A 25,941-nucleotide genomic window follows, 5' to 3' on the forward strand; every position below is an offset into this window, starting at 1 on the left:
TACCAAAATCTGGCAGGTTTTCTTACTTCTTTCCTGGCCCCTCTGCTCTTTAACCTTCACATATGCTTCCCTGGGATTACATCCCCCATAGAAATGTTAGCGTATAAGCTTTTGGCTCAAGTTCTGTTTCCTTGGGAAACTAAGCTAAATCATTTACACATATTACCTCAAAAAAGAAACAATCCTCAAACAATCCTGAGAAATAGGTGCCTGTCATCTTTTTTTATGCACTAATGATAAAAATGAAAATATTGGTGGTAAATAACCTAGTCAGGCTATTGAAAACTGAATCAGAATTCATCCCGGTCCATCACTACTAAAGAACTCAGAAAGCTGCAGGGCCCCTGGGTGACTCAGTGTGTTGGGCAGTCGTCTCTTGCTTTCAGCTCAGGTCATGATCTCGGGGTCCTGGGATCAAGCCCTACATCAGGATCCATGTTTAGCTGGGAGTCTGCCTGAGATTCTCTCTCCCTTTCCCTCAGTTCCTTCTTTGTTCATACATGTTCTCTCTAAGAAAGAAAGAAAGAACTCTGCAACTATAAAACCAGACCTTATATTTGCTTTCTTTGAGTTCAAATTCTTCCATCTGGAAAGTGGAACTATAACAAGTATAGTATATGGTACACTTAAAAGTTGCCTTCTGTGGGATGCCTGGGTGGCTCATTGGTTGAGCATCTGTCTTTGCCTCAGGGTGTGATCCTGGGGTCCTGGAATCAAGTCCTGCATGGGCTCCCTGTGGGGAGACTGCTTCTCCTTCTGCCTATGTCTCTGCCTCTCTCTCTCTCTGTCTCTCATGAATAAGTAAGTAAAATGTTAAAAAATTTAAAAATAAATTTAAAAAAAGTTGCCTTCTGTATTTTTCCCCCATCACTATTGCCATTACTGTTCTCTTATGTTTGTCATACAGATTCACCTGGATCACAGGTTAATAGTGTAGTAGATACACTTTTCTTTTTTCTTTTTCTTAAGATTTTATTTATTTATTCATGAGAGACAGAGAGAGAGAGAGAGAGAGAGAGGCAGAGACACAGGCAGAGGGAGAAGCAGGCTCCATGCAGGGAGCCTGATGTGGGACTCGATCCCGGGTCTCCAGGATCAGGCCCTGGACTGAAGGCGACACCAAACCACTGAGCCACCCAGGCTGCCCTATGCTTTTTCATTGTAGTAATTCACTACTTGCATAACAAAGTAGGGGGTACATTGTACTGAACTACCTGTCATTTAAAATATAGAAGTCTATATACAACCAAATGCATGTATTTGGTCTGCAAGCTGAAAAAGATAAGGAAAATACAAGACACAGATTTCAAGTTGCACATGGCAGAAAGGTAACTCAAGCCAACTTAAGCAAAAGGGGATTTATTAGAAGGGTAGCTTGTGGAATCAAAGGAAAAGCTATAGGAACCTCAATAATGAAGTCATGAGAAGGCCTCCAACTGTCCTTGCATGAGTCTTACGCCCATCCCTTGACCATTGTCTGTGGCCAGAGGAATGACTGACCCAGCTTAGGGTCCGCCTCTGTGGAGTTAGGCGAAGTGGGGTGGCAAGTATATTTCTAGAACAAGAAGGGAAGAAAGGAGGTTGGACATCCATAAACATACACAAGTAGTTCTACAGATCAGAGAAACAAAATAGAATTCATAAAACAAAGCCTGACTGGGTGCTAGAGAGACCAAATGTTTAGGTATTTGCAAAAAGAAAGATAGCAGTGTGAGGGAGAATTTAATAGAGCAAGTAGAATTTAATTTATTAATTGAAATACACATTAATTGCTTCCTCTGTGTCAGGCATTATTCTAGCCCCTGAGACAACAGCAGTGAATAGAATAGCAAAAATCCCCCTGCCATCATGGAGCTTACATTCCATGGGGAGAAAAAAGACAGTAAACAGGATGAATAGGTGAACATACAATATATAGGTTAGGTCATGATAAGTGCTGAGGGGAAAATATGAAGCTCAAGATGTTCTTTGAAGTTGTTCTTTAAGGACTCATAATAGGAAGAAGGAAGGGTATTAGGGGAGAGGAGGCACTAAAACCTACCTTTGAAAAAGGCAAGTGGGGAGACGTATGTCACAGCAGAGCGTAAGAGAGCTCTCTGGTGATGGTGCCCAGGTGTGCTGGGCAGAATGGGGAATAAAGGTGGATGGGTGTGTAAGCTGGGGCCAGTTTCAGGAGGATTTGACAACAAGGCAGAGGAGTTTGAATTTGATTTAGAAAACTCTAGGTATAGGTAGCCTTTTGTGATTCTTGATCAAGGAAGGGGCAGGAGGAAAGTGAGGTTGTAGGAAGATGAGTCTTAATGTGGTTTGAAGAAAGAACTGGAAGGAATGCAGAAGGCCAACTGGAAGGCTCCAGCAGTAAGGAGGTGTGAAGTGGGCCAGCCCGAGTGGGAAAGAGGCAGAGGGACCACACGTGATCACAGAAGAATCACCAGTGTTCCGTGAGGAAGAGGCAGGAACAGAAAGAACTGCAATTCGTGCTGTCCTTGCCTTAATGAGCCATGTGGCTTCAGGTATGTCACTCAGTCTCGGGAATCCCGGTTCATTTCAGCTGTAAAATGCACAGGTGAGTGGTCTCCAAGTGAACTCAAAAGAATATTTTCTCTGACAGAAACATTGGCTGAGCAAGCAGGGTAATTCGTTCTGAAGGTAGACACAGTAAGTTCAAGTCAGATGTCCTGGTTCATTTGACCAAGAAATATTATTAATCCTGGAGTTTAGAAATATTTTAAAAATGAATCCTGGTATAATTTTTTTAAGTGTGTCTCTGGCAGTATTCATTGTAACAGAATTAACCTATACTGTTTTAAAGCTAATAAATATTTGATCTTCTCCAGTAGCGAGGGGACTGTGTTCATTATGGCTATATGTACTAATTACATTTAGTAATTCTTAGAATTTTTAAAAATGTATTAGTTATAGATTGAAACATAGCAAATTGCCACAAAATTAGCACCATGAAATAACACACATTTATTTTCTCTCAGTTTCTTACAGACTTGCACAGCTGGATCTTCTACTTGAGGGTTCCTCACATGGCGCCATCTAAGTGTCCCCCAGGGCTGGGATCGCATCAGATTTACCTAGGGAAAACTTCACTTCCCATATTACATGGCTATTGCTAGGATTCAGTTTCTGAAAGGTGGACTTTAAGCAGTCAATTAAGGTTGACTGTCCTTAATTCCTTGCCACATATGCCTCTCCACCACGGCTGCTTGCTTCATTAGAACCAAAAGGAAGATAGTCCATTAGGAAGATGAAAGTTTTAATCTTACAGAGTCTAACTGATGGAAGTGACACACTGTTTCCTTTCCATATTCTTCATTAGGAGCAAGCCAGTAAGCCAAGCCTACCCCATGAGGGAGGGGGTAGACAAAGAAGGTGGGGATCCTTGGAGACCACTTTAGAGGCTGCCTTCCACACTTTATTTGAAAACCCTGTTCCCCTAGGCTCCTTCTTACTTGGGTGCCAGAGACTCAGGGCTAGTCAAGGCTGTGCCCAGCATGGCCTCACTCATTCACTTCTTTTTAGGAACCCGGGTCATGTAAGTATGTATCCCTTATCAAGACTGATGGGTTTAAACATATATTTTAGCTAGAAAAATAGGTAAAATATTATTTTTATTCTACTTCAAGGCAAGTATGACACATAGGTTAGTGCTTGGGGCAGGCCAGAATCAGGGTCTCAAAGTCAAGGAACTCTCCAAGAAGAGTAAAGAAGGGACCATGGTATCCTTTACTGGACTCAGGACATAGATTTCAAATAGTATAATTGGCATAAATTCTAAAATTATGATTCAAAGGAGAGTGAATTGAAAGAACTCAGCTGAACAATTAGTACATGTAAACATTAAAAAAACACAAGCTTATATTTGGATAGTCCTTTCCAGTTTGCCAGACATTTTGCATTCACATTATCTCCTATTAATTCTGACAACGTCTTGTGTGTTTTGTTGTGTATTATTTTATGTCCATTTTATAGATAAAGAAACCAGACGGTTAATAACATACCTGAAGATATGCATCTAGCAGGAAGCCAAGACTGACCCTTAAGACATAGACAATTTCTGCAGTGTCATACCCTCTCGCTAAAAAAAAAAGAAAGAAAGAAAAAGCCATAAGCACACCCTTTTTTTCTCCCTTGGTACCATAGCAGATCTTTCAGGAAATAGGAAGTCTAGGGGAAGACTTTGGGAGTAAGAAAATCAATATAAAAGGCCCTGCCTTAGTAATCTTATCAACATCAGTATCTTCCTTATACCTATGAAAGCCCAGCGCCTCTCCCAGACCACAAGCCTCAGGAGCCCCCACCCTTTGAAGTGCATTCTTTGAAAATATCTAAGTCTCCCTGTGATGTCTAGAGCCACCCAGGGCCTGCAGATCCATTCAGAAACAGAGACCCATGCTCAGGCCTGTACCCTCATGTACTCCATCCTTCCCTTTAGGTGTTCTCTGATCCTCTACCTTGCTCTTGGGATTGACCAGAGGCCCCAAGAAACTCTGGGGTCACATCTATGGCAATATTATGGGGCCCTGATACCATATACCAAATACCAAATACCATGTTATGGGATCATCCAGAAGGATGGTATGGACACACTGATTTTAGATGACTCTCACTCATGTCAGACATAAGAAAAGTTCAGGACTTCAGACTACTGGGGATCAGCAATGGGTTCTTGGACTTAAGCTGCACATTTGAGCCTGTGCACACTGGTTCTTCCCATCTGTGTTCCAACTATGGTATTGCCTCTGATCTAAATCACCTGAAGTCAATGGTGGTCATGGCAGGCATCCTTTACTTTGTGTACTGCTGGTGCTGAGGACAATCTATATGCCACACCCTACATGTTAGGCACTCCTCCAGAGGTGGCAGCACTTACCTCATCCAAGAACTTTTAAGATCCTTGCAGAGCAAAGCCAATAGATCTTTCTGATCAATGTCTTCTCTTGCCTCCTAATGATGTGGTGACATTAATACTCGTTGGGCCCATCTTGACCTGTGCAAGATAAAGTGTAAACATGACCCTGAGAATGGAACCATTTATGCTCTCTCTGCTCATGGGCGCTTCACTCATCCTCCCTGCTGGTGGCCACGTAGAGAAAGCAGAAGGACAGTCAACATGGTAGTCACATCCTACAAATGTGATGACTATGGCCTTAAATAGTTCAAGAAAACATGATTGGAAGATGTATTGTTCTATGTGAATGTTGTAAAATTCCTAATGGCAGATTTAACACGACCAAAAAAATGAATCATTATTCACAATTTCCTGCATGCTTTGGGTAATACTTGCATTCTTAAGCATCTCAACAAAGAACAATAACTTGGAGAGTGTCATTGGAAGCCAGTATCTAAGAATGGCATGGCAGGGCAGCCCAGGTGGCTCAGCAATTTAGCACCGCCTTCAGCCCAGGGCATGATCCTGGAGACCTGGGATCGAGTCCTGCATCGGGTTCCCCATATGGAACCTGCTTCTCCCTCTGCCTGTGTCTCTGCCATTCTCTCTTTCTCTCTCTCTCTCTCTCTCTCATGAATAAATAAAATCTTTAATTAAAAAAAAAAAGGAATGACATGGTAAACGATGCAGCATCACAAGTAATGATGTAGCCAGAATTAAATAAACAGAATTAGGAACAGGCAAGAAGAGTTATATTGTTTCATGATTCAGAAGAGCCAGGTAGTTTGTGAGTAATATCAGCATTGCTATCTTTTCTTGTGGTAAGAGATGTAAAATTAGCCAGAAGCAAGGCATTGACAATAAAGGACAGGAAGAGCTATTTCTTGGATCTGAAGCAGAATAAATAGTGCCCGGACAGTACTAACTCTCCAGCTGCATCAATTGGACAATAAACAAAGACTTAAGTACTTGTCCTGTAACCACTATTATAAATCTTTATGATAAATCACTATCCCTCATATGGCTCTATGAATCTTGTAGTACACATTTTAGTTAAATTGTTTGTATAGACAGGACCTTTGCAAAAAATGTATGTTCAGTTTCCTACATGCTCTAGAGGTGGCCTTGACCTCTACTAGATTTCAACATCTGATTCAGTGATGCCCCCAAATGTGCTCCCCAATTTCTCAATCTCTAGTTCATAAACATGAAAAAGAGTTCTTTAAGACAATTATGGGGAAAAAATTAGAACTTTGATTTATAATCAGAGAAGTAAAATGAAAACTTTTCCATAGAAGTGTGAGTGGTCACATTTGGGGGAAAGTGGGGAGGCAATACCTGGGGGAACACATGAGAACTTTTGGTAGTGCTCTCTTTTTTTTTTTTCCTGCGGCCTTGGGAAGTGGTTACATAGGTCTATTCATTTTGTGATAATTCATTGAGCTGCAGGTTTATTATTTGTGCACTTTTTCATAAGCATGTTATAGTTACACTTAAATAAAAAGTTTACCATACAAAAATGAAAAATCACCCACAGAAACAAGTGGATTCCACAGGAAATCTACTTTACAACATGGAGTCCAGTGGTTGGGAAGATAGTCTGTGCCCCAGCATTGCCTAAGGATTAATGTGTGGGTTTCAGGATAAGATAAACTCTTCCTTTTACTTCTCCCATAACAAGTCAAACTCACAGTTAAATTCAGTTCTGTCTCACAGCATTTCCCCACCCTGCTTCACAAAATGGAAATTCTTATAGAGGTTATGTCCAGACATGCACAATGGAGACTGACACACAGGGCTTGGAGAACTTCCCAGAGGTGGTTTAAGAGTGATTATATAACATGTTAAGTCTGTGTTCCTTTTTCAGGCATAACTGAAACTTTGCCAAAATAACTAATTGCCAGTCTTTTCCCAATGACCCAAATAAAAAACATGGTAAATATAGTTCCGAAGCATGCTCAGAAAAAGAAGAAGAAGAAGAAGAAGAAGAAGAAGAAGAAGAAGAAGAAGAAACAGAAGAAGAAGAAGAAGAAGAAGAAGAAGAAGAAGAAGAAGAAGAAGAAGAAGAAGAAGAAGAAGAAACAGAAGAAGAAGAAGAAAGGGGAAGGAGGAGAAGGAGATGGAGAAGGAGAAGAAGAAGAAGAAGAAGAAACACACCACTTGGTGTTCAAATGACATCACAGCCCTATGTGCTGGAAAACCACACACTCACTGAAGAGCCTGATGCTAAATTATGCCTTTTTAAGTTGTACCACCTGTTGGGAGAGTTAAGGAGAAAAAGAAATGAATGTAGTGAATAAAAGAAACCAAAACAGGTCACCTGGGTGGCTCAGTGGTTGAGCATCTGCCTTTGGCTCAGGTCGTGATCCTGGAGTCCTGGGATCAAGTTCTGAATCGGGCTTCCTGCAGGAAGCCTACATCTCCCTCTGCCTATGTCTCTGTGTCTCTCATGAATAAATAAAATCTTAAAAAAAAAAAAAAAAAGAAAAGAAAGAAAGAAACCAAAACAACAACAAAAGAACTACTTGTCTCTTGCCCACTGATTTTGGTCAGAAAAAGGAAACAAAGAATTTTTAATAAGTTTATGGAGAAACTCAGAGTGTTTGCATAGACTGATGTGTGGGTTCTCTTATGTGATGTTTTTCAGTGACATGGGAGATTGTGGGTCTTTGTGGGAGTCGAGAAATGTGGGGGAAGGGCAGGAGCTGGGGGCGCAGCAGTGGTGTACTGGAGCCAACTCTATGGCAGCAGCTCTCCCCAAATCTATGTCCAGTGATCTCATTTTGTAGCTTGAAATCAGCCATGGTGGGAGTATCTACACCACTGAAATGGCAAGCTGTACAGATCATGGCTTTAGCGGGTGGGGAGTAGAGTTAGCTTGTTATCAAATATTAACTAGTGAAAAGTAAATAAATATTAACTAGTGTACTACTAGTTGTACTACTACTACTAGGCAAAATCTGAGGTTACTGTATAGACAGGGCAGTTTTTTAACTCTTTCAACCACATCCCCTAATAAAAGCTAATTCTTGGGCCCCAGCATGGATAGAAAGGGGAGAAGACCATCCCACTGTATTCTGTTTAAGTTCAATTACACCTGGAGAGTTGTACTTTAGGGATAACGTAGAAAACTTGTTCTGTGCCAGAAGTACCATGGCATATGAAGAACATTTGAAAGAACTGAGCACATTTTATCTGGGAGAAGAATGGACCCAATAAGGATAACTTAATCTCTAGCCTCTGCACTCCCAGAGCTCAGGGGGTGGGGCTGAAGGCCGTAACCCTCTAATCATACAGTTGGTTCCTCTGGCAACCAGCCCCCATTCTAAAGCTATCTAGGGGCCCATCAAAAGTCGACTTATTAGCATTCATTCATTCATTTATTCATTCACTCATTCACCAAATATTCATGGAATGCTTTCTATGAGTGAAGTGGGGATTCAGTGGTATAAAAGATGGCAGTATCTGTCTTCTTGAGTTTGCATTTGGGTCGAGCAAAATGGTAAAAACAAGTAAGCAGATTTATTATTATTATTTTAACGTGAGCTTTAAAATCTTGGAAAGGAAATAAACATGAAAATGAGATAGAAAAGATCACAGGAGATAGAAAATGCCATTGGAATATTTAGCTATTATGGCTAGAAAAGTCCGCTTTGAGGATATGATATTAATCAGAGACCTAAAAACGGAGAAGGAATAAACATATAAGGAGAGAGGTAAAGAGGATGCTAAGGAAGGGTGTAAGAATGTGAAGGCTCTGAGTGGCAAGGACCTTGGTATGTTTGGGATCCCTAGAAGAGGATAGTGTGGCTTCAGGGAAGCAAGTGACAAAGAGAGTGGCTCAGGTTGGGAGTAGAGAGATAGGCAGGGAAGGTCACGCAGGCCTTAGGAACAACCATGGGAGGAATTTGGCCTTTGGTTCAAGAGCCACTGAAGGTTTTTAAGTCGGAAGTGGTTTGACCAATTTATGTTTTGAAGAGCTCAAGAATCAGTGAGCGGGGTATGTGTGTAGAGGAGCTGGGCATGGGAAAGGGAAGGGCTGATGGCATTCTGGAGGGTCTCGGCAGGCAAAGTCAGGGCCATTAGGTGGAAGTTACAAGGAGGTGGATGTCAAGGGGTCAGATCACTTTACGGAGGAACTTCGGGGTTTAACTTTGCCACGGATTACCACGTGCCTACCCCAGGGGGTGGCACCCCATGATCCATCATGAGAGGAGCCCTTATTCATGTCATAGTCCCTGCAAAATGCAGTGCACTCCTTATGCAGAATTCCTGGTAGCCCAGTACAGCACATAGTAGGTTTTCAATAAATGTCAGGTGCCATTAGTAACACTGGGTATTAAGTTTCCCATCATGAGGCAAAGTTGTTCTAGGAAAAGATGGCCACTCATCAGGGTGGTTGTAGAGGAGAGTAAAGGTAGAGGGTTGACTCTGATGTCTTTGAAGCATCCCTAGAATGGTAAATTTTATAAATCTTTATTCCATCCCTGACACTACCTTTTCTATCATGTTCCTTATCTTTAATTCATTCTCCTTCCTCTCTTTCTTGTTAAAACCTTCCTGCCCTTGAGCAAAACACAGGCAAGTTCTCACTTGCGCTCCCACTCAGCTCCATGTCAATTAGGACCCACCTGTTCCTGCCAGTCCCTCACTTCCATGGCTGAGTTGGTTCCCCTGGTCTTGAGAGAACACGCACTTTGAGTGTGTCTCATTTGACAGAGCAGATAGCAACCCCTACTACCACCTGCTAGAAATGTTATCTTGTGGGAGTCACAGAATGTGCACTCCCTGTCTCTGTAGATAATCAAGTTCTGACTGAAGCTTTTAGGGATGGTGGTTACAAGTCTCACTGACTCAGTCACTCTTCCCTATAGTGTGTGTTGATTAAACTCCTATTGCATACTAAGGCTGCTCTAGGGACTAGGGACTCGGGAGTATCACCATTTATAAGAGGCAATGAATGTCTTTACCTTCATGGAGCTTACTTTTTCTAGATGAGGAAGACAGGGACTACCAATTAACAAATGAGTAAAATAGTTTTTGATAATGAGTGCTTCAAAAAGCAAAATGAGGATGGAGAGTGATGGACCATGACTTTAGACTGAGCGGTTATAGAAGTTAATGATAAAAGTTTGAGGCATCCAGGTCTGGTACTGGGAGAAAAACAAAACAAGGGTGAAGTGAGACAGTGTGACAGGAAAATAGAATGATACAGATGGGAGGAAGTATTTTCAATTGCTCAGTGCAGAATTTGTGCACACTCAGAGATGTTTTGACAACTATTTGCTAAGGTCAGTATGTGAGTGGAATCCTAGAACATAGGTCAGAATTCCTGACTCTCTGTTTCTAGTTCCTTGACAGCACTATTAGACATAATAGGAGCTTGGGATCTTAGTTCGGGTTGCTATAACAGAAGAGCATATACTGGGTGGCTTAAACAACAAAGATTTTTTTTCATATCAATCTGGAGGCTGAGAAATCCAAGGTCAAGGTGTCAGTAGGTTCAGTGTCTGGGGAGAATTCTCCTCTTGGTTTGCAGAGGGACTTTTTTGTCTTGTATCCTCACATGGTAGAGAGCAGAGAGAGGGTTAGCTCTCTTCTTATGAGGACACTGGTCCCATCATGGGGGCTCTGCCCTTATGACCTAATTATTTTCCAAAGACCCACCTCCTAATAATATCCTATTGGAATTCAATCTACCAATTTTTGGGGGACATAGACATTCAATCCATAACACTTGGCAAGCAAATATTTGTTATACTAGTTGACCTGAATTGCCTTGAATTAACCCAAGAAGCATAACAAACTGGAGGCAAAAGTTATTTGTTTGAGAAGTTCCTGAATGGCAAATATAGGGAGCACTATCTGTATGTTCTCCTGTCTCTGCTCAGGCCTCTACCAAAGGCAGACCAGTCCAGACCAGTTTTTTTTTATATATTTAAATTAAATTTAATTAAAGACAAACATCACATATGTCTACCTTCCGCAAAATGGTCAATTCATCTGAATTAACGAAATGGTCCAGACAGCTAGGCTGGACCATAAAGTAGTCAGGATACATGGGATGAAATGAGGTAGCCCAAATATAAAAAAAAAGTCTCTGAAAGTGGGAGTAGTTTTGGGGACCAGTCATCTGCAGATCAACTATTTGGAAATGTCAAGTAGAGATGTTCTAGAGAAAAATCAAGTACTACTCAGACAATTAGAATGTGGGTACTGAAAGGCCTAGAATCTAATTTGGAAACTTTCTGTCTCTTCCCCTGATAGGTGTGATCTTCAATGTAGAACAAGGGGATTTCTCATAGGAAGAATGTTTCAGTGCAACTCCAGGGGAGAGATATGTCTGGATCTGCCAGTGTAATTATCCTTCTATTTATCAAGTCTAACCCTGTATTGAACATTACTATCCAATGAAATTCCCTTGCTCAGATTTCTTCTTCACAAAGCCATGTTGTGATTGTAATTTCTGGCTTCTGTGCATTGTTCCCATAGTAAGAGAATGTACTGATCAGTTAATGTGACCACGTGGCAACCCTTGGCATTTCTGTTCTGAACATCATCAGCATTCTGGTTTATATGTCGACCTTGTGTGAATTTTCTTTTTTTTTCTGAGTTGCATTCTTTTTCATTAAGACAATTTTTAATTTTAATTTTATTTATTTATTTTTAAAGATTTTATTTATTTATTCATGAGAGACACAGAGAGGCAGAGGGAGAAACAGGCTCCATGCAGGGAGCCCAGTGCGGGACTTGATCCCGGGTCCCCAGGATCACGCCCTAGGCTGAAGGCGGCGCCAAACCGCTGAGCCACCTGGGTTGCCCTAAGACAATTTTTTTAAAAAAAGATTTCATTTATTTATTTGAGAGAGAGAGAGAGAGAGAGAGAGAGCGCACAAGCAGTGAAGAGGAGTGAAGGAAGAGGGAGAAGCTGGCTCCCCACTGAGCAGGGACTTGATCCCATGACCTCAGGATCATGATCTGAGCCACAGGCAGATGCTTAATGACGGAGCCACCCAGGCATCCCTATGACAATTTTTTAAAGCAATATTAAGTTTCATAGTAAAGTTGAGAGGGAGATAATAGATATTTCCCATATACCCCCTGCCCTCATTCATGTAGAGCTTTCCCCATTGTCCACACCCCCAACCAGAGTGGTATTTTTATTATGAGGGACCTATTTTGACATATCATCACCCAAAGGCCAAAGTTTACCTTAGGGTTCACTCTTGGTGTTGTAAATTCTATGGAATTAGGCAAATGTATAATGACACATATCCAATATTACAATACCCTACAGAATAGTTTCACTGCCCTAAAACCAGGACAACGCTATCTGTGTCCTGCCTATTCATCTTTCCAACCTGAACTCTGGCAACCACTCATCTTTTTACTGTCTCTATTGTTTTGCCTTTTCCAGAATGTCATAGAGTTGGAATAATACCATATATACACTTTTCAAATTGGCTTCTTTCAGTTAGTAATATGCATTTACATTTCTTCCATGTCTTATTATATAGCTTGATAGCTCATTTCTTTCTAGCTCTCTGTATTCCATTGTCTGGATCTACCACCATGTATCCCTGTACTTACTAAAGGACATCTGAGTTGCTTTTGAGTTTTGGCAGTTATGAATAAAGCTGTTATATACCTCTGCATGCAGGTTTTTGTGTGAATATAGGTTTTTAACTCTTTTGGGTCAATATCTAGGAGCATGATGACTGGATCACAGTGTAAGAGTATGTTTAGTTTTGTACAAAACTGACAAACTGTCTTCCAGGGTGGCTGCACCATTTTGGATTCCCATTAGTAATACATGAGAATTTCTGTTACCCCACATCCTCGCCAACACTTGGTGTTGTGTGTGTGGTTTCTTAATGGGAGTCAGTTGTTTTGAGACCGATCACTCCTGAGGGCATTGACCAAATCAAGTTTCATTACGTGAATGCAACTGAGGACCAGAACTGGGTGTTGTTTCCTCAAGAGGCTGTTCTTGGGTCAGGGGACCTTAGTCCACAACATCACGAGTTTGCCTATTTCTAATCTCACTGCTTAGATTTGGTCCAGTGCAGCAATTGCCTTTTCTCATGTGTATGGGCCTGATGGTCTCCACTTAATGGGGCTTGAAGATTAATAATCCACCTTGATTTCTAAGGGCCATCTATTTTAGGACAACAATGTAAAAGTTTAAATATAATTGAGATCACATGCAGCTCTCTGGAACCTGATTAAACAGTTCTGCTAAATTGCTATGGCTTCTTTGGGCCTCGCAGGTGGCTGGGATGCTCTAGGACAGCAATGCCAGAAGTCTTTTCTAGAAGCCACTGGTATGAAACATCCGAGTACAAATCATCTGGGAAATTCTGGGGTAGAATTGACAAAGTGAAATGTCATTCATTTTTGTTGTTTCTTGGTTGGTTGGTTCATTATTTTTTAAGCACAGGACTTCTCCCATGCTTATTTTAACCTTGACTAACAAGGCTGACTATCCAAAAGTGAGATCTGTTATGGGGCTTTTCTCAAAATGACCAGAAACCTTGTCTATCGAGAAGCATCTCCCAGAACTAACGTCCCAAGGTAGACACTCTAGAAAACATGACTCTTTAATTCTTTTCCAAAGTCTGTCATGAGGTTCGAGTCTCCTCCAAGGAGAGATGCAGGGTCTTGGGGAGAGCTGTGGTGGGCGGGAAAGCCAAAGAGCAGGGAGGAAAGAACTACCCAGGGCATGACAGAAGAGCATCAGGAAGAAAAGAAATGGCGTGGTGGGCGAGAAAGGCAATCGCTCCCGTGTACCAGTAAGTTCCCAGCAGTGGCTGTACAGCCCAGAGACACCTGGCATGTGGAACCCAGAGGGGACACTGCCCCTGCAGTTGACAATACAGTCACCTACAGGATGGACAAGCAAAGGCCAAGATAAACATTTGAGAAGAGGTGAAAATGTAAATCTTTAGCCAAGAAAAAAAAAAAGAAGAAGAAGAAGAAGTCCAGAAAAAGACTCTTCCACTAATTACCAAAGCAAATAGACCCTAACAGATTGGGGGGAGGGTGCCGTCCTCACCCCCCACGAGTCACTCCCATTGTGAGGAGCATTTGAGCTGCTTCTGCGCTTGACCTGAGCTACATGACTTAAGAAGCAGAAAATAGATCCATCCCCTTTTATTGGGAGAGTGGAGCTCATCGAGAAGTATATCTCAATTTCTATCAACACACAAAGAAAAGCAGCACAGCATTTGGCCGTGTCAATCAAAACAGAAACCAGAGAAGAAAACAAAAAGCCCCTGTAACCCTGAGAGAAGTTTCAGTGTGTACAGTGGAGGTGGACAATGCTTGCTCTTTTTCAACATCCAAAACTCCAATTTGTAGAGTTTTTATAAAACAGTAGACATGCTGCAGAACTTTGTTCCACATGAATGTTGCTTCTAACACCTTTCTATCAAAAAAAAAAAAAAAAGGCAGGTAATCCTGGAGGAAGATACAACTCAGCAATCTGTTCTTTCCAACTTTGAAATCTTTAAAAATGTTCTCAGAGCCAAGCCATCACTTTACTCATTTACAGAACAATAATTTAGAAACTTTCTCAATTTCAGAGGAAAAGATTATCTCCAGTTTGCAATTTAGCAGACTGACTTCCAGACTAGTTTTTATGTGTTCACTTGCTCCCTCTCTGTAGCTATATAAGTCTTGAAAGGGCTGGACGTGGCTGGCAACCGCGGATGCAGCCCCAGGACACCATCCCCATGCTCTGTTCCCAACAATTAATGCTTTAACTCCACCTGTGCCTGGTCCCGACAGCTGCATGCTTAGCAAGGCCACTTCCTGAATGCATTAACTGTCTTATAGAGTCCCTTTAAGATATTTGCATCAGCAGGTCCTAATTGGGAGCAGGGTGTGGAAGCACGAGCACACACACCTGCCCTCACACCTAGGAGAACAGAATCCAGTTCTGCTGATCTCCCGTACTGGGCTCGCCGTAGAGCTGGAGCTCAGCACCGTGGCCCAGACAAATCAATTTTCCTTTTGACCTCTGGCTTCTCGGTCTCCTTTGCTTTAATGTTTCCTGATAAAAGGCAGGACTGGGAAAGGCTCTGTAGACACAGAGGCTGTCCTGGCTGCTATTTTCTCAAATCCCTCTGGGAAGCGCCCAGGGGCCCACTCTGCTGGGAGGTGCAAAGACTCTGGAGGAAAATATACCCTGCCCACCTTGGGGGCACTTGGGGGCCATGGGGATATATATATATATATATTAAATATATATATATATATATTTAAATATTTTATTTATTCATTCATGACAGAGATGAGAGAGAGAGAGAGAGAGAGAGAGAGAGAGAGAGACACAGGCAGAGGGAGAAGCAGGCCTCATGCACGGAGCCCGACATGGGTCTCAATCCCGGGCCTCCAGGATCACGCCCTGGGCCGAAGGCGGCGCTAAACCGCTGGGCCACCCCGGCTGCCCATGGGAGTATATTTTACTCTGTACAACACAGAGAGCTGAATTCCCTTTGACAAACATCCATGTGTTCTGTAACTATTTATTGAGGACTTAGAGTATGTAAGGCTTAGTGATGGGTGTTGAGAGAACCCAGAAAAAATTAAGAAATGCCTCTTGCCCTTAAGTTCTCAATAAACCAGCCAGACAAATAAAAGAAATACATGGAAATATTATATTTCTATGATTCAGAGATGCCATTTTTAGAAAGACATACCATCTGGTAATAGCTCTTTGGGGAGAAAAGCTAAATCTCATCAAATGCATACATTGGTTATAAGATAGAATCTGGCTTCAGAAATATGAACACGTGGGGGGCGCCTGGGTGGCTCAGTAGGTTAAGTGCTGACTCTGGATTTCGGGTCAGGTTATGGTCTCAGGATGGTGGGATAGGACCCTGTGACAGGCTCCCCAACTCAGGCCAGAGTTGGCCTGAGATTCTCTCTCTTCCTCTGCTCTTACACCACTCGTGCACGGGCACGCTCTCTCTCTGTCTCTCTCTCAGATAAAGAAACAAAAAACAAAACAGAAATATGAACGTGTGAATAAAGGAGCAGCTTGAGAGCAAAGCGAATCGGTGGTGGCAGGAGTAGGAGGGATGCTCGGAGTCCTGACAGCTGCTGCCCGTGTGCACCTGTTTGCTAGAGAAGCTTCCTGCTGCCCCAAATGTGATCTCATTTCATTCGTGTAACAGTCCCTGTGAAGTTGATACTGTTATTCTCATTCTCACAAACAAGGAAATTGAGAGACAGATATTAAGCAACTTTCCAAAGTCACAAAGCTAGTGAGTGAGGGAGCCAGCGTTAGAGCCCAAGTGAGAGAAGCAATAGGGATCTGATGGTTCTAAGACAGGCCCTGGGTTTAGAATCCTGGCTGTCCTACAGTAGGTGCAACTACAGGCAAGTTACATAATCTCTTTGTGTTTGTTTCCATATCTGTAAAATGGGAACTAGTAACTGCATTTACCTTATAGTGTTTTCCACCCATCTTTGAGGTATAATTGACAAAATTGTAAGGTATCTAAAGCATATGATGTGATGATCTGATATACATGCACATTTTGAAAGGACCCCCCCATTGAGTTTATTTATTTATTTATTTATTATTTATTTATTTATTTATTTATTTATTTATTTATCTATTTATTTATTTATTCATGAGAGAGAGAGAGAGGCAGAGTCACAGGCAGAGGCAGGAGCAGGCTCCATGCAGGGAGCCCGATGCCGGACTCGATCCCTGGACTCCAGGATCATGCCCTGGGCTGAAGTGGGCGCTAAACCACTGAGCCACCCAGGGATCCCCCCCTTCCATTGAGTTTATTAACATGTTCATCATCTTGTGCATTTGCCTCTTTTTTTTTGGATGAGAGCATTTAAATTCTACTTTCTTAGCAAATATCAATTATGCAATAGAGTGTTATCAACTATAGTCACCACATTATGCATTAGATCCTCAGAACTTAATCATCTTATAACAGAAAGTTTGTACCCTTTTACCAATCACTCCCTATTTCCTGTACCCCACAGCCCCTGGCAACCACTTTTCTACTCTCTGTTTATATGAATTTGAATTTTCATTTCGTTTTGTTTTTAAAATCTCATATATAAGTGATACTGTGCAGTGTCTTTCTCTGTTTGGCTTATTTTACTTTGTATAATGTCCCCAAGTTCCATCTGTGTTGTTGCAAATGTCAGGATTCCCTTCTTTTTTTTTTTTAAGATTTTATTTTTAAATAATCTCTACACCCAACATGGACCTCAAATCCACAATCCCAAGATCCAAGAGTCAACATGCTCTACCCACTGAGCAAGCTGGATGCCCCTAGGATTCCCTTCTTTTTAAATGCTATATAATATTCTACTGTGTGTATGTGTGTGTATATATATATATATATATATATATATATATATATTTGTTTATTGGGATTTTTAAAGATTTTATTTATTTATTTCAGAGACAGAGTAAAAGAGAGCACAAGTGAGGGGGAGGAGCAGAGGGAGAGGGAGAAGCAAGATCCCCACTGAGCAGGGCACCCAATTCAGGGACTCGATCCCAAGACCCTGGGATCATGACCTGAACCAAAGGCAGACACCGAACCAACTGAGGCACCCAAGCTCCTCGTTGGGTTGTTTTTAAGCTTAAAAATTATGATGTTCTTAAAGTGCTTAGCAAGTGCCTGGTACACACATTGAAAATGCACAATAAATGTAAGCCATCACTGTTTTATTATTGTGAAAGCTGTGTGGGAAAATGGTTTATTAATACTAGATAATAAACAGGCAAATTGGGTGATGATGGGGACCAGTTTCAAAGGTTCAGATTTTACTAGAAGTCTTGTTCTGCTAGAATTAAACCGTGTATTAAGCCCTTGCCAGTCTTCATAATACTCTCGTCACCAGAAAGACAGAGGAAACAACAAGGGAACTACTATTCTTGACTTAATTCTGACGACAAAGAACTTGATGGCTATTGTGTAACTTCCAGGATCTTAGGGAAAAACTGACTGCGTCATTCTGGGTCAAAGAGAGGAAAAGGACCATCAGGCTGAGCTGACGTGAGTCCTGGATTTTGGAAAACAGGCTTTAGAAAGTTCAGAAAAATGATGGATATGCTGCCATTGGCCAGAAATATCATTCCCGAGAAAGAGGGGACTCTGCAGAAACAACAGCAACCACAAATAGAAAATCCACGTCAGGTCAAACACTCGTAAATAATTCCTGTGAAAAGGAACAGGTGATAGCTGCCGCAGAAGAGCTTTTCTGAATTGTTCATATGTCCACAGGATGTGTATAAAGGGCAGAAGGATGTACACTCAGGGAGGCCGTGCCCTGTGCTCGGAGTCCCGGCTGGGAGGTGGGAAGGAGAGGCCAATGACCTCTCATTAAAGACAAACCTGGGTCACACCTTATGTACATGATTTTCTTTAGTCCTGCACAACCTTAAAAGGTAGATGTTATGAGTTTTGTGTTTCCAAGTATAATATTGGGTATAATAAGAAATATATATTTGATTCCATCCCAGTTCCTGCCACCTCCTAAAAATCCTTGTAATTTTTGGATGGGGCTGGTTGCCTAAGGGGCCAACCATGTGATTAGACAGAGCTTTCAGCCACACCCTCAGTCTCTGGGGAGTGGAGAGACCCTGCAGATTGAGTTAATCAACAATGGCCGATGGCTTAATGGTTTAATCAATCATCCCTATGTAATGGAGGGCTCCCTTTTTCAAACAGAGGGGTTCAGAGAACTTCAGGGTTGGCCAATATATGAAGGTGTTGGGAGGGTGGTGGGCCTGGAGAGGGCATGGAAGCTCTGTTCCCTTTCCTCCATAACTTGCCCTATGCGTCTCTTCCATTTGGCTAACCCCGAGCTATATATGCTTTTTTAATAAACTGGTGGTAGTCAGTAGATGCCTTCCTGAGTTTTGTGAGCTATTTTAGCACATGACTAAATCTAAGGAGGTGGTCATGGGAATCTCTGATTTATAGCCAGTCATTCAGTCAGAAATACAAGTGACCCAGACTTGCAATTGGTATCTGAAATGGGAGGCAACCTTATGGGATGAGCCCTTAGCCTGTAGGATTTGTGCTAAATTCAAGTAGTTAGTGTCTGAATCTAATGGACTGTAGGACACTCTGTTGGCACCCACAGATAATTGCTTGGTCTAGAAAGCCCACACATCTGGTATCCAAAATACTCTTGGTAAAAACAGGTCTTCCTAGGACAGGATAAGAAATTTGTATTGGTGAGGTTGGGGGATTTACTGGGTATCCCATAGGAAGTCGACAGAAGAGCTGGGATTAAATTCCAGAATGGTCTGAATGTGAAGTCTAAGCTCTTTACCACAGCTCTGGCTGCCTTCTCCTCAGCAGAATGACCTTGATCCTGAATGTTTAGAGTAGGGGTCCAGGAGCACTTTGGGTGCCATATAGATATTTTGGTTCCTTCTACTTTAATGAGAGTTTTCTACACATTCTTTCAACTTTCGAGAGTTGGATAGTGGAGGTGGCCGAGAGTCAAGGTCACCAAAGTGAGGGCTGCCCCAGTGGAATGTACCACCATCCTGGTGTTCAGACTTGAAGCCAGGGCTTGGCATCTGCTCCCTTCTCAACATTGCTGTTCCTACCAGCCTGTACCCTGACCTAACTCTGATTATCTTCTCCCAGTGATCAAGCTAACCAGCCTTCCTTCATCAAGAAAAGATCTTATATAATCCTGAGTCTATTCACAGCAACATTTTGGAAATTGAGATTCTAATAATTCTCTGCTATGAATCCCATGAATCCCATGAATCCAAAGTATTAATCAGGAGATAAATCCGTATCAGGAAAGTGTGCATGGAATTTAAGTGCCATTAACTAAAGGTTCAAACCTAGTCCAAAATCCAAGGAAAGTTCCAGGTACAAGCTCTTGTAGATTTCCAGCCAGGCAGATTGGTGACATAGGAAATCTGCAGCTGAAATGGGGCCTCAGTCATGGAGAGGGCTCAGTTCAGGGGTGGGAAAGTCAATCATTGAAGGATCAGGGTAGGAAGCAGGAAGTATGCCCGTTGGAAAAGAGGTAGAAAGAAACCCAGTCACAGGAGAAAGCTAGGATACCAAAGTCAACATATTAAACTGATTAGAGCTACTAACCCATCATCCTATCTGTTCCCTCTCCTCAAAGACTGGGGTGGGAACCTCAGATGAGGCATAAGGTTTAGAGGATTGCAGGAATAGAAGCACAGCAGACCATTACATCATAAACCTATGCCAGGTCAATTTACTCTGGGGCAAAATTTATACTTCATATCTTACCTTATGTAAATTATTCATTATTTTGTTTGTGGACACTATCCATAAAGTTGCTATTTTTAAAAAAGATTTTATTTACTTATTTGACAGAGAGAGTGTGTGAGAGTACAAGCAGGGGGAGTAGCAGAGGGAAAGGGAGAAGCAGACTCCCCACCAAGCAGAGAGCCTGACGTGGGGCTCGATTCCAGGACTCTGAGGTCATGACCAGAGCCGAAGGCAGGTGCTTAACCCACTGAGCCATGCAAGTGCCCCCATAAAGCTGCTATTCTAAATATAGTAACCTTAATTCATTGGCATTATTAAATATATGTTTCTTGGGCACCACGTAGAGATACAGCACAGGGCTGAGTGGTACAGAGTTTTCAAAAAGGAAAATAAGTGCTATCTGCCTTCCTGAGCTACTATCCAACAAGGAAAAAAAAGCACAAATGAAACAGTAAGATGACCATACAAGAGCATCGAAGTGAAGTGCCAAAATGAATCGTGCGGATGACACGAGAGCTCGCGGAAAGGAGAGGATGCTGAAGGCTGAAAGAGCAAGGGGCACTTTCATGGAGTGGGAGGTCTTGCGCTGTGTGCTGAAGGCCTCAGCTCAGCGGAGAAGGGATAAAAGGGCCTGGTGGCTGAGGGGGCAAACTATGTAAGGACCCCCCGGTGGTAGAAACATGGATGGGGAGGGGCAGGAGGAAGACGAGGCTTCTTGTAGCAGCTCTGATGACGCCTAACGTTGTTAGGCGCTGGCTAGGTAGTTCCAGCCTGAAGAGTTGGACTTCCTTAGAAGGCAAGAGGTGATCCCAGGCTCATGCAGGATGTTTAGAGGAAAGCAGGGATCAGGAGGCTGGTGTGTACACTAAGCATGGGATGATGAAACCTGGATCTAAGTGGGAGCAATGGGAACAGACAGGAAGGAAGGAATGGGTCTGAGAGACACAAATTTGGATTTTTTTTTAAGATTTTATTTGTTTATTCGAGACAGCTTGAGAGAGAGCATGAGAGGGGAAAGGGCAGAGGGAGAGGGAGAAGCAGACTCCCTGCTGGGCAGGGAGCCCAACTCGGGGCTCCATCCCAGGACTCTGGAATCGTGACCTGAGCCGAAGGCAGATGCTTAACCGATTGAGCCACCCAGGCTCCCCAGATTTGGATTTTTAAGAAAGAAAAGGAAATTTGACCATAACCTCCTCTGCTTTAGAGTGATGACCGTTGTTCACACTTTGGTACACATTTTCCAAAGGTTTTTTTTTTTTTTTTTTTTTCTTTTTCTCATTTATATTCTTCTTTGGTTTGAGTCCTGCTCTGCTAGGTTACTAGCTATGTGATCTTGGGCAAGTTACTTGGCCTCTCAAGTCTCTTAGTTCCCACTTCCCTCAATGGTTCATGGGGCAAATAAGCCACGTGGTTGGGAATAAACAGGACAAACTCTGTAAGTTCACTTAGCACAGAGCTTGCACGTAGGGAATGCTCAATCATCACTGGGCTCTTATTATTAATTCTGTTGTGTTCATTCTTATGCTTGCACAGAATGGATATACCATAACTTATTAACCATTCCCTTACTGGTACACTTTTAGGATAGTATTTCTTTCCTAGTTGTTGTTGTTAGTACAATGTTGCCATAAGCAACCTTGTACATCTAACTCGTTATAAACTGGTTCCAGAAAGAGAGGGGCTGGCACATTTGAAATGTTGATAGAGATTGCATATTAGAAAGGATACCCAGGGGGGCGCCTGGGTGGCTCAGTCATCTGCCTTCAGCTCAGGTCAAGATCTCAGGGTCCTGGAATCGAGCCCTGCATCTGAACTCCCTGCTTAGGAGGAGCCTCCTTCTCCCTTGACCTCTGCTGCTCCCCCTGCTTGTGCTCTCTCTCTGTCTCAAATAGATAAATGAAATCTTTAAAAAAAATTTTTTTAAAAGAGAGAATAGTTGGATTTAGCAGCAGTTTAAGAGAATGAATCAAAGTGGGCTTAAAGATTTGTAATCTACACAGACCTACCTCGTGTTGCACTTCCCTTTATTGTGCTTCACAGATACTGTGTTTTTTTGTTTTTTTGTTTTTTTTTTTTTTAATTAACTGAAGGTTGTGGCAACCCAGTGTCAAGTCTTTTGGTACCATTTTTTCAACAGCACTGCCTCACTTCGTGTCTCTGTATCACATTTTGGTAATTCTCACAATATTTCAAACATTGTCATTTTTATTAGATCTGTATGATCTGAGATCAGTGATGATGACTCACTGGAAGCTTGGATGATGGTTAGCAAGAAAGTAATTTTTTTCTCTATTTAGCAATAAAGTGTTTTTTAATTAAGGCAGTACATTGTGTTTTTTTAAGACAGACTACTATTGCACATTTAATTAGCCACAGTATAGTATAAACATAACTTTTATTTTCTCTGGGAAACCAAAATACTCATTTGACTCAGTTTATTGCAGTGTTCACTTTTCTGTGATGTTTGTTTTATTGGGGTAGTCTGGATCCAAAGCCACAATATCTTTGAGGTGTGCATGAATTTGTAATCAATTCAAAAGACTTTCAAGGAAAAAGATTCCCCTCTCTCCTTCCCTCCCTCTCTCTCTGCCTGCCTCTCTCTGTCTCTGTCTCTTGCTAACTCTTAGAGTCTTCCAGTGATCTTTCTGCGCTTTCTTCCATTAACAACGTTTCAGCCAGCAGTGCCAAAGTAGAAAAAAAAACACCCCAAAACAAAAAAAACAACTTTAAAAACTACCTTGTTAATACACAGTTACAGTAACTCTCTTCTTTCCTTCCCAATGCCACGGATCCTAATAAGTCAAGTATTGCACATTGTTGTTACTGGTTGAGTTGTGTCCTCCCAAAAATGATATGTTGAATCCCAACCCCAGTAATCACAGAATGTGACTCATTTGGACAAAGGATCTTGAGAGAGGTGATCACGTTCAGAAGAAGGCAGTAGAAAGATTCTTAATCTAAAATGACCAGTGTCTTAAAAGAGGTGGAAAGTTGGACACAGAAACAGCACAGAGAGAAGATGATGTGAAGACACAGGGAGAAGACAGTGTCTGCAAAACATGGAGAGAGGCCTGGATAGCATTTCTCTTCAGAGCCCTGGGAAGGAACCAACACTTCATTTTGGACTTCCAGAGCCTCCAGGGATGAAAGACACTGAGTTTCTGTTGTTAAACCACTCAGTTTGTTGCGGCAGTCTTAAGAAACTAATATAATGGTCATAAAAATGATATACAAGTAAAAATGTTTTAATTTGGTGTGTGTCAATCGGATTAATCAAGATCCTTGATTCATGAGACATTGCTGTCATCGGGCTGTGAATGTTTGGTCTAAATTTATTTTAGGTATTTTTAATAATGTAATAAACATCTATGAGCCCATCTCTCAAAACAAAAATAGGACCAGAAAATAACTCATACCTAATCATACCTTCCCCCACAGATGTGATCCCTGACTTCCCCACCCATCATCCTGAATTCTGAACTCACTTCCTTGTTTTTCTTTCTACATAGTTTTATTATATTCCTAAACTGCACATATTTTAAACTTTTTCTTTAAACTATATAAAGGGTATCATGTGATATATAGTCTATCACATTGCTAATTTAATATCACATTTTGTTGTGTGTTGCTGTTCTTAATTTGTTATTCTATTTTGGTGTTTTGAAATAAAATGTCCTGATGTCATGACCATTCTTTAGAAACATGCTTACATTCTCATTCTTCCTTACCCCATTGTTCCTACTATTTTAACCGGGAGGACTGATGGAGACCTTGTACTTCAGGAAAGAGGAGTCTCTCTGGCTCACGTGCCATGAGGACTTTTGGGGCCCACAGCTGCAGAGATCTTCCTGCTTCATTATTCGTCATTCTTTGTTCATTGTGACTCTCAGAAATTTATCCATAACAGCTATGAGGACCTACTTCTTAAAATGAAGCATTTCCCTTTGGTCATCAACCAAGAGGATAGAATAGTTCAGTGACTCATGTTGCTCAGATTTCAAAGGGTGAGTAAAGGGAAATGTTAATATGAGTCAGAATTTACCCAATGGCTTTGAGTAAATACCCCCAAAATAGTCTTTTTCCCCTTGGGTTCCTGAGTAAGAGCGGCATGGTAGTCCTTTCCTTAGGGAAGCAGTATGGTGTGGTAAGGACAGGATGGCTCTGGCAGGCAGAAGGTGTAGCTGTGATCCACCAAACTGTCCCTACCTCTTACTGAGTGACCTTGGGCAAGTCACTGAATTAAATAATTGGTTTTTTAAAAGATTTTATTTATTTATTCATGAGAGACACACAGAAAGAGAGAGGCAGAGACATAGGCAGAGTGAGAAGCAGGCTCCATGCAGGAAGCCCCATGTGGGACTCGATCCCAGGTCTCCAGGATCACGCCCTGGGTCAAAGGCAGGCGCTAAACCACTGAGGGATCCCCTGAATTAAATAATTGTTAAAAATATCTTTTAGTTCTAAGGTCAGAGGCCATTCTGCTTGCTTGCTTTCTCTACTTGTAGAAAACTCAACCCATTTCTAATTCTTAAAATGTCCAAATTGGTCTATGGAACCAGCCCAGGGTTTCCACATTATTATAGCACAATTTTTGACAAACAAAGACTTATGGCTATATAGTCCTCATGCTTGGCCATGATGTTTGGTCCCCACACTCAGAGTTCCGCAGCCAAAGCCAGAATGAAGGTGCCTCGGGAGGTTGTGGAGATGGCTCCTCTGGGCTGGTGGAAGGTGGTTCGTGTTCCACATTCTTTCACTCTCTGCCTTCTCTGAGAACCCCAGGGTACTGTGTGTGTTCTTTGATGCTTTTCTAAATGCAGTTTCAAAGGTAGAAAACAGAGAGTTGGAGATGGAATGGGAAGGAAGAATGGAGAAAGTCTAAGCAGTGCAAACATGAAAATAAAATGACCTTTGTGCCATAAATTAGGGGATTGGCAGAAATGGCTTATTATGCAGCTGAGGTATTTGAAATGTAGAATTTGCTGGGTTGGCAGATTAATCCCATTTATGCTGGGGAAAGTATTCCATGACATTAAAGGATTTATTTGTTTGCTAATCTGCTTCAGACCTCAGAGGGCTTGTTACAAAAAGCAGGTGGAGGAGAAGGAAATGGTCAGAAAGAAGAGGTTGAGGAAAAGGAGACAGTTGTCATTCCCGTTTCTGCTCTGAGTTTTGCTAACCCAACGCCTACCGGGGACTGCTAAAGCTCTGTAGAAGCCACCCATAAATCTGGCATGTAGTACTTAGGATATGGGCAAAGTAGAGGGGCTTTGTTTGTTTGTTTTGTTTTGTTTTTACACAGTTAATGTGATCATTCTCTGTGAACACATGAGCAAGGATATATTACTTTTGTAATTTCAAACTTAGGGTTTTGAGCAGCTGTCTACGAGAGAAGCAAATGCAAAAATGCATCTAGGTTTCTAACAAGCTTTATTATCACTAGGTTCATTGGGAGCAGTCAGTAATAGTCATTTCATTTTTTTTTTTTTTCATTTCAATTTGAAACACTCTCCTTTCTTTAATTTTCACATCTCCCCTCCCTTCAAGTGCAAACACACATTCGCTTTACTGTTGCCTTGTTCCTCCTGGATGGACTGCACGGTGCAATAGCCCAACATCCTCTTAATCTCTTTTTCAAAGACTATAACCCTCTTTTGGGTAAAGCAGTCATTTTGTTTTGTTCCACCCCACCTTGACAATGCCGAGAAAACATAATCCTTTACTTAGAATAGAATCTCAGATTTGCTGTTCCATTACCCGGTGGCCTAAGCATTTGTATTA

The 25,941-nt window shown here is 41.8% G+C and overlaps 1 protein-coding gene across 1 annotated transcript in view; it reads right to left on the reverse strand.

Moving 5' to 3' along the window:
- Positions 1-3,970: 3,970 nt before the first annotated feature.
- SPATA5 (spermatogenesis associated 5) overlaps positions 3,971-25,941 on the reverse strand; it is a 351,344-nt gene continuing 329,373 nt past the window's right edge. Inside the window, exons 16-17 of the transcript XR_005373957.1 lie at positions 4,883-4,999; positions 3,971-4,087 (exon numbers count right to left, since the gene is read on the reverse strand). The gene's annotated coding sequence lies outside the window, so the exon portion shown is untranslated. The remainder of the gene's footprint in view (positions 4,088-4,882; positions 5,000-25,941) is intronic.

The sequence above is a fragment of the Canis lupus genome, chromosome 19 (assembly GCF_011100685.1).
Source record: "Canis lupus familiaris isolate Mischka breed German Shepherd chromosome 19, alternate assembly UU_Cfam_GSD_1.0, whole genome shotgun sequence".
Taxonomy (NCBI): Eukaryota; Metazoa; Chordata; class Mammalia; order Carnivora; family Canidae; genus Canis; species Canis lupus.